Raw genomic sequence first — 10,447 nt, 5'->3', positions numbered from 1 at the left:
AGTGTAACGTTAAGATTGGTGGCCACTTTACTGTAGACGGGAACAAGTGTAACGTTAAGATTGGTGGCCACTTTACTGTAGACGGGAACAAGTGTAACGTTAAGATTGGTGGCCACTTTACTGTAGACGGGAACTAGTGTAACGTTAAGATTGGTGGCCACTTTACTGTAGACGGGAACAAGTGTAACGTTAAGATTGGTGGCCACTTTACTGTAGACGGGAACAAGTGTAACGTTAAGATTGGTGGCCACTTTACTGTAGACGGGAACATGTGTATCGTTAAGATGACAGCGACGTGACTGGGAGAGAGTGCTCTTTACAGATGAACCGTTCAGTCGCTTGACGCATGCCATCGTATCCCAGTTGCGTAGATCGATGCTCATGATGTTGATCACTGGGTTGTCTGGTCCAGACTCGATTATTTACAGACCGCCACGACAAAGCTGGAATATTGCTGAGTGCGGCGTAAATCTAAACTCACTCACTCTAGCCATCCCTCGTCTCCTCCTCAAACTGACAATCAAGCATCAACTTATTAGCATTGGATTCCTCTGCCATTCCCCATGGAGAGCTTGTTTCCATTCTTCGTTTTGAACAGGAGCTCAAACTCGAACTTGTCGTATAAGATGTTCCTCAATATGTTCAATGGAGTTTATATCGAGGCTCCTTGCGGGTCATGGTACATTTTCGATGGCATTGTTCTCAAAATGGCAATGTCGGGTCGAGAACGGCGAGGCTTAGCGTTATCATTCATGATTATCGGACGATTGGCAAGGTTTTCAAAATGTGGCGCCATATGCATCCAGTACGTTGACCATTGTGTGTACTGTAATGAGATCCAACTTGCAACCATACGAAACGCAACCCTATGCCATCACTGATCTCCACCAAAGGGTTCAGCTGCTTGGATCATCCCCTATCGAGACGACGTCTCCATACGCGACAAGAGCCTTGGGTAACGTGTAGAAGATAGCGACTTATATCAGACCAATGAACCCTGCGCCATTTCCTAAAGTTGCAGTTTCTTGGAGTTTGCACCACGCCCGAAATTTGTTCCTATCCGTGAGGAAGGGACGCCTGATTGGGCGATGTGCCCTCCGACCCGCAGCCCGTAGAATCCTTATAAGTTTTAAAGAAGGTTATAATCACTGCTCGACTTATTTCTTAATGTAAACTGTCACATTCTACAGGGTGTTACTACAAGTCGTATGTTACAAGTTGTTACTACAAGTCGTATGGTACAAGTTGTTACTACAGGTCATATGCTACAAGGTGTTCCTACAGGTCGTATTCTACAAGGTATTACTACAAGTCGTATTCTGCAGGGTGTTCCTTAATGGTATTACTACAAGTCGTATTCTACAGGGTGTTACTACAAGTGGTATTCTACAGGGTGTTCCTTAAAGGTATTACTACAAGTCGTATGTTACAAGTTGTTACTACAAGTCGTATTCTACAAGGTATTACTACAAGTCGTATTCTGCAGGGTGTTCCTTAATGGTATTACTACACGTCGTATTCTACAGGGTGTTACTACAAGTGGTATTCTACAGGGTGTTCCTTAAAGGTATTACTACAAGTCGTATGTTACAAGTTGTTACTACAAGTCGTATGTTACAAGTTGTTACTACAAGTCGTATTCTGCAGGGTGTTCCTTAAAGGTATTACTACAAGTCGTATGTTACAAGTTGTTACTACAAGTCGTATTCTACAGGGTGTTACTACAAGTGGTATTCTGCAGGGTGTTCCTTAAAGGTATTACTACAAGTCGTATGTTACAAGTTGTTACTACAAGTCGTATGGTACAAGTTGTTACTACAGGTCATATGCTACAAGGTGTTCCTACAGGTCGTATTCTACAAGGTATTACTACAAGTCGTATTCTGCAGGGTGTTCCTTAATGGTATTACTACAAGTCGTATTCTACAGGGTGTTACTACAAGTGGTATTCTACAGGGTGTTCCTTAAAGGTATTACTACAAGTCGTATGTTACAAGTTGTTACTACAAGTCGTATTCTACAAGGTATTACTACAAGTCGTATTCTGCAGGGTGTTCCTTAATGGTATTACTACAAGTCGTATGCTACAGGGTGTTACTACAAGTGGTATTCTACAGGGTGTTCCTTAAAGGTATTACTACAAGTCGTACTACAAGTACAAGTTGTTACTACAAGTCGTATGCTACAAGTTGTTACTACAAGTCGTATGCTACAAGGTGTTCCTTAAAGGTATTAGGGTGTTCCTTAATGGTATTACTACCAGTCGTATGTTACAAGTTGTTACTAGAAGTCGTATGTTACAAGTTGTTACTACAAGTCGTATTCTACAGGGTGTTACTACAAGTGGTATTCTGCAGGGTGTTCCGTAAAGGTATTACTACAAGTCGTATGTTACAAGTTGTTACTACAAGTCGTATTCTACAGGATGTTACTACAAGTCGTATTCTGCAGGGTGTTCCTTAAAGGTATTACTACAAGTCGTATGTTACAAGTTATTACTACAAGTCGTATGCTACAAGTTGTTACCACAAGTCGTATGGTACAAGTTGTTACTGCAAGTCGTATGCTACAATTCGTATGCTACAAGTTGTTACTATATGTGATATGCTACAAGTTGTTACTACAAGTCGTATGCTACAAGGTGTTACTACAAGTCGTATGCTACAAGGTGTTACTAGAAGTCGTATGCTGCAAGGTGTTACTAGAAATCATATGCTACAAGTCGTATGATACAAGGTGTTACTACAAGTTATATGCTACAAGGTGTTACTACAAGTCGTATGCTACAAGGTGTTACTACAAGTCGTATGCTACAAGGTGTTACTACAAGTTATATGCTACAAGGTGTTACTACAAGTCGTATGCTACAAGGTGTTACTACAAGTCGTATGCTACAAGGTGTTACTACAAGTCGTATGCTACAAGGTGTTACTACAAGTCGTATGCTACAAGGTGTTACTACAAGTCGCACCGTGAGAATGCCTTAGCAGTAAGAGAAAATCCCACTTACTGACAGACGAGGGAATGATATACAAATTGCAAACAAGTCATATCTTAAACTCATATGGCTTGAAAATCCTAATGAGCAACAAAGTAAAAACAACTGGTGGATTGTACATACTTGGATTATACAAGATCTTCATTACAGTTCATGAAAGATACCTTCACCATTGTGATCCTGCCAACACGCTATCACCAGTATTAATTAGAGTGGTGGAATCCTCGAATTCACAGCTGGCATCACACTCCAATACATTGGAACATGGTACACAAGCATTCAGGCTTTTGTCCGGCCGTGCACATACCTAGTATTATATATACCCCTTATTAGGTACCCCTAATGAACGCTATCAAATGTCGTATGGTATGTTTCTGGGCTTGACTCCTATCTGGCTAAGAACAAAAACTGTGTCAAGAAGTTTATACCAAACGTTATATAAAGAAGCCTGCATACACAATGGCAACCCAAACTGGATAAAATCTGTGGAAGCCATTTTGAATGAAACTGGCTATAACCTTTATTGGCTAAGACAACAAGCTGTCTTTCCCAAAGAAATTAAAACTATTATCGTCTTATGGTTGCATGATATAGCAACTCAAACATGTCTCGTAGAGAGTTCGAATTCTTCTAAGGGTACCACTTATCGCGTTTTCAAAACTGAACCAAAACGTTTTTCACAGATATCCCTTTCTCCTCGGCTGTTAAATTTCTCTTGTTTACAACTTCCTGTCTTCCTTTTACCTATAAACGTAGGTAGGTGGCACAAAATTCCACCCGAAGAAAGAATGTGTAACTCTGCGACACGTGTGATGTTGGGATCAATTTCATAACATTTTTCTCAGCCCTTTCTTCAAACATCATCGGACAACTTATATCCCAAACCATTATGTTAAAAACATCAACTGTAAACGAATTAGTGTTTAAAAAAACTATGTATATTGTTAATGCCATCATGAAAACTGTACAATCTTCCATGTAAGCCATCCCGCCATCCCATGTATTCTCAACTGTTAGTATATTTGTATCTCGGCGTACCTGAGCGTAAAAAAAGTTCTGTTCTGTTCTGTCAATCACAGAAGCCTTTGTCGGGTACTCACTGGACTTGTTGGATCAAATGTTGCTCCATACTGAATGGAAATCCAATATGATGCTATAGGAAATCAATTACAATCTGCTAGGGACAGGTTGTAACACTTATTCTGTGACATCTGGCTCACAGAATCAATGCAATCAATCTGACCTACATTTCAAAGTTGGCTCGGCTATGATGAACCATCTACAAGTTCATTCTCAAATATCTACTGTATCTGAGAACGGTGGGGCCTTATGGTCTATGCGGTCGTTCGTCACACCGAAAACCCGGGTACCATTTCTGGTACTGGAATATTGCTAAAAGTGACGCAAAACTAAACTCCCACTAAAAGCTCATATTAAGTTATGTAAATATGTAGCACTGTCTTACATGTTAAAGGATGTCTTGCATGCAATACTAGCCCCATGATTCCATCCAAACCTCTTCTTGACATGGCTGATACCACCAGAAACATTCATCAGGACCATTCTTACTTCATCAAGTGATATAACGAGTGGCATGGATGATATACTTGCCACATTGATGATATACTCGAGACGTGGATGATATACTTGTATCATGAATGGTATACCAATGCCTGAGTGATATACTATATATAGCCGATCTTTGCTGTTACATTTATGATGCAATTTCTGATACGGATAATTTATCATATCCTCTGACATGGATGATATACTTTGTCACACTGATGATATACTGTGTGACACGGATGATATAATGTGTGACGTCATATATCGGCATCAGTGATGTATGGATGATGTAATTGCTGCATTGATAACATACCAGAAACATGGTTGATATACTTGTTGCGTGGAAGATATACTATGAGATAAAAAAAATTTAAAATGTGATATGAATCATATACTTGTAGCAGGGACGATACACTGTATGTGTCACGTGAATGTTATTCTGTGTGGCGTAGCTGATATATTCTGTGACAGAAATAATATACCGTCTGAAATGGATGATATACCTCTCTCAGGCTTGTAAAGGTACTTTCATACACGGCTAAGACCTCGTCAGTGACAATATATACCTTAACGCCGGGTGTTTTTTGGTCTTTCGATCCCCTGTGGCTGACTTCATCTCTCGCCTGGAAAATGCAATTGTCATTTGGCAATAGTCCAACAACTGTTTGTATAAGCCCTGACATCATCCGTAGTTTTGCGGAAGCTAGCACGATTATTCCGCAAAACAAGCGCCGATGTGCAAAAGCACGATGCGGAAGAATCTGTGACTGTTTCCAAATTCTCCCGATGTCCTTTTACCGCCATCTCTACTATATCAAAGTAATACATTTATTGACATGTTTCCATCAAATAAAACATTTCCTGTTTTAAACAAGGAAACGTAGCATGAGGACAAGTCAACTAGGATATATTGTTTATTACTTATTCACGTCCGGGTCTTTCATATTCGTGACCGACTGGCGTTATTCCGGGAGCAAAGGGGCTTGTAACGCAAAAAAAACAGGCATCAAGGTATATACTGTCACTGACAGGGTCTTAACACTATTTATTATACAGGCATTCTTTTAATCATTCCATAACGAATCACGAATTACACGTTTTTCTTTTTTTCATATCCCTGAATAAAATATAATCCACTATTTCGGTATTCGTCTTTCATGTATCATCAGCGGGTGATGCATCAGTTTCTCGTTCTTAGTTTAAGCCTCTGGCATGCGAACACATATTTATCATTCAGTAATTCCAAGATAAGTAATAACATGCTATTGGCCCAAAGTCCCAGAATAGACACAGACCGTCACATCGCTTCTCTATATTTGTAAGTGAGTGAGTGAGTGAGTTTAGTTTTACACCGCGCTCAGCAATATTCCAGCTATATTGCGGCGGCCTGTAAATAATCGAGTCTGGACCAGACAATCCAGTGTTCAACAGCATAAGCATCAATCTGCGCAATTCGGAACCGATGACATGTGTCAACCAAGTCAGTCAGCCTGACTATCCGATCCCGTTAGTCGCCTCTTACGACAAACATGGGTTACTGAAGACCAATATTCTAACCCGGACCTTCACGGGTCTCTATATTTTTAAGAGTCCTTAAATGTAAGCTGTATCCTCACACACTGCTTTAATCTGGGTTACAACAGGATTCGACACACCTTAAATACCTTTCCTCGAGACGAGGATTGTTTTTTTATAAATGTAATAAAATTGCACCTCCAAAAGATATGTTATAGCTTTCAAAATATACGTTTTTGACTTTGAGCTTACGTGATTGAAAGCCATCTCCTGACTTGCCTATCCGCCCCCTCAGAAGAAACATTCCACCAATAAAACTAACATGCTTGTCCACACTGATAATGACATCTGGTTTATTGAACGGTTCGAGTCCGATTTATATTTTCGTCTGAAATGGCTACTGTTTAGTCATCAATATCCATGCCAAAACATTGGAATATCAGTGCAAGCAGCAACTATTGAGAATGAATACACAATGACATTCAAAAAGTGGTGAAATGTAATATGTGTTATATTTGGTATTACACTTTCTCAGTAAAGTACAAGTTCTAGTTCTTATGTTAGGTTGAACCCACACTCTCAGAATCAGGCACCTAGTCGCCAGTACACAAGGTCGGCGATCTAACCCACTCAGCCAGCGAGACTTCACTTAGAAAGAGTAATGTGAAGTGGCTGCATTTGCTAACATTGTACACTGCATATCCAGGTGAGCTACAGTGCCGCTAAAAGTGTCGGTAAGTGATGCATATGCATATATTGATATGCAGACCCAGCCATGTGTAGATCCACGAGTCGGTTTACTACAACAGCGTGACATGTATCACACTGACATGGCCTTGGCCTCTCCCGTCCCGCCTATGCACGGATGCTTGTTTTGTTTTCCGTTCAACGCCGCTCTCAGCAATAATCGATCTCTGTAACAGCGTCCTATAAATAATCAAATCTGCACTGGACGGTCCAGTGATTGACATCACAGACATGTATCTACACAACATAGTTCGATTACTTCAACCAAGACCACGGGGTGCAAGTATGCATAATATCCACGTTAAAGAATAGGAGTTAATCTAGTTTGTTTGTTTGTTTGTTTGCGGGTTAAGCCAAACTCAACAATAGTCAAGCTTTTGTGATAGCGGTCTGGAGAGAATTGATTCTGGACCAGATAAACCGTGTCAGTGGGTTACATTATTAGCATCGATCTGTCGTGGTAGGATGACACACCATTTAACTCAGGGATCAACATGGTCAGTTTCATTATTACTTACTTTATTGCACATTTACGATCTGCAAATTTAGACATATATTTAAGTGATATTTAATTTTCTGTATCTATTTGACAAATTTCGCCTTTACGTGATAATCGAAAAGTTTACTGCCTGTAGAAAATGCACAAATTGGGTCAACTTACAACGCCCCGACGCACTGCACTGCACAGGCATGTCACAGTGTCCTTAAAGATACAACAACGCTAGGTATGCTGCGTTGACGGTATTAAACCACCGACATTCCACTATCCAGGGAGAAGCTCGAAATGGACAGACATATACATGTGTGTACCTTCCGAGAGACAAGGTATCCCTTGACAATGGGAATATATTGGTGGTATCTTCTAACGATTAAGATATGTTCTTAGGAATAACAAAAAAAAAACGCTATAATCATGACCTTCAAATCTTTGAAATTGCCTTAATTATTCATATGTATGAGCGAGATTGATCTTATGTGATATGCACGTCAGGTTAATGTGGGAAAGTCTGAAGAGACTCACGGTTAATCTGGGATTCGAACACACGATCAGCGGATCTACACACGACACATATATGTACGGTGAATCAAGCGCAGGCTACGTGAGATCTGGCATTCTACTCAGATATCTAGGAGCGCCGAGATCCCAAACGCATACTTCTCGATACAATCCATGGTGTGAAGATAGGACGTACTCCTGGAACTGAAGGCGTAGAGTGAAGTCTGATATATGCCAGATAACACTATGACGTCTACTTGTCATTAAATGACTGTAAGATAGACAATACCATGACGTCTACACATCATGTAATAAATGTAAGATAGACAATACCATGACGTCCACATGTCATTAAAATGAACTTAAGATAGACAATACCATGACGTCCTCGTGTCATTAAATGAATATAAGATAGACAATACCATGGCGTCTACGTGTTATTGAATATATGCACGCCAGACAATACCATGACGTCAACATGTCGTTAAATGAATGTACGATAGATAATACCATGACGTCTACATGTCATTAAATTAATATAAGATAGACAATACCATGATGTCTACGTGTCATTGAATATATGCACGCCAGACAATACCATGACGTGTACTATCATTAAATTAATATAAGATAGACAATACCATGACGTCTACATATCATTAAATTAATATAAGATAGACAATACCATGACGTCTACATATCATTAAATTAATATAAGATAGACAATACCATGACGTCTACGTATCATTAAATTAATATAAGATAGACAATACTATGACGTCTACATATCATTAAATTAATATAAGATAGACAATACCATGACGTCTACATATCATTAAATTAATAAAAAGATAGACAATACCATGACGTCTACTATCATTAAATGAATATAAGAGAGACAATACCATGACGTCTACGTGTCATTAAATTAATATTAGATAGACAATACCATGACGTCTACTATAATTAAATTAATATAAGATAGACAATACCATGACGTCTACGTATCATTAAATTAATATAAGATAGACAATACCATGAGGTCTACTATCATTAAATTAATATAAGATAGACAATACCATGACGTCTACGTGTCATTAAATTAATATAAGATAGACAATACCATGACGTCTACTATCATTAAATTAATATAAGATAGACAATACCATGACGTCTACGTATCATTAAATCAATATAAGATAGACAATACCATGACGTCTACTATCATTAAATGAATATAAGATAGACAATACCATGACGTCTACGTATCATTAAATTAATATAAGATAGACAATACCATGACGTCTACTATCATTAAATAAATATAAGATAGACAATACCATGACGTCTACTATCATTAAATTAATATAAGATAGACAATACCATGACGTCTACATATCATTAAATTAATAAAAAGATAGACAATACCATGACGTCTACATATCATTAAATTAATATAAGATAGACAATACCTTGACGTCTACTATCATTAAATTAATATAAGATAGACAATACCATGACGTCTACGTATCATTAAATTAATATAAGATAGACAATACCATGATGTCTACTATAATTAAATTAATATAAGATAGACAATACCATGACGCCTACGTATCATTAAATCAATATAAGATAGACAATACCATGACGTCTACGTGTCATTAAATATATGCACGCCAGACAATACCATGAGGTCTACTATCATTAAATTAATATAAGATAGACAATACCATGACGTCTACGTGTCATTAAATATATGCACGCCAGACAATACAATGACGTCTACTATCATTACATTAATATAAGATGGTAATACCATGACGTCTACGTGTCATTAAATATATGCACGCCAGACAATACCATGACGTCTACTATCATTACATTAAAACAAGATAAACAATACCATGACGTCTACGTGTCATTAAATATATGCACGCCAGACAATACCATGACGTCTACTATCATTACATTAAAACAAGATAGACAATACCATGACGTCTACGTGTCATTAAATATATGCACGCCAGACAATACCACGACGTCTACTATCATTACATTAATATAAGATAGACACTTGGTCCTCGTCAACAGTAACGTCATCGCCAGTCACACTTTTAGACTTGTTCGCCTGTTTACCATAAAGTGACCATCATTCTCAAAAGCTGCACGTGGTCACCGTCAACAAGCTGCTGGCCACTAATCTATACCTTCCTCTTGCAGTCGTCTGGGATGACGCAGTGTATTGTTCAGAATTACCTCCCTTAGGAACGCCAGAAACCTTTGATCGTGGGTTCGAATCCTGGGTTCGTTCCAATTATGTTGATACATCTTCGAACTTTAGGACGTCCGTCTTTAAATAATCACGTATGGGCCACACAACCCAGGGATTGATGCTCTGAGCATTGGGATACAATGACACGAGACAACCATCCAGACCACCCGATCCCGTTACTCGCCTCTTACGACGGTTGCTGAACTCCTGACCCGGATCTTAACGGGACTTAAGACTATTAAACTAGCCGCGTTTGATACGGATTTTATTAGTAGTAGTGTATTTAACATAAACGATATATTTCGGGGACGGGAGTATCTATTCATTTATTACTCTCTTTGCACATTAT

The sequence above is a fragment of the Haliotis rubra genome, unplaced genomic scaffold (genome assembly GCF_003918875.1).
Source record: "Haliotis rubra isolate DU_JTF1 unplaced genomic scaffold, ASM391887v1 Scf69, whole genome shotgun sequence".
NCBI classification, from domain to species: domain Eukaryota; kingdom Metazoa; phylum Mollusca; class Gastropoda; order Lepetellida; family Haliotidae; genus Haliotis; species Haliotis rubra.
Note: the sequence above shows the minus strand (reverse complement) of the source record.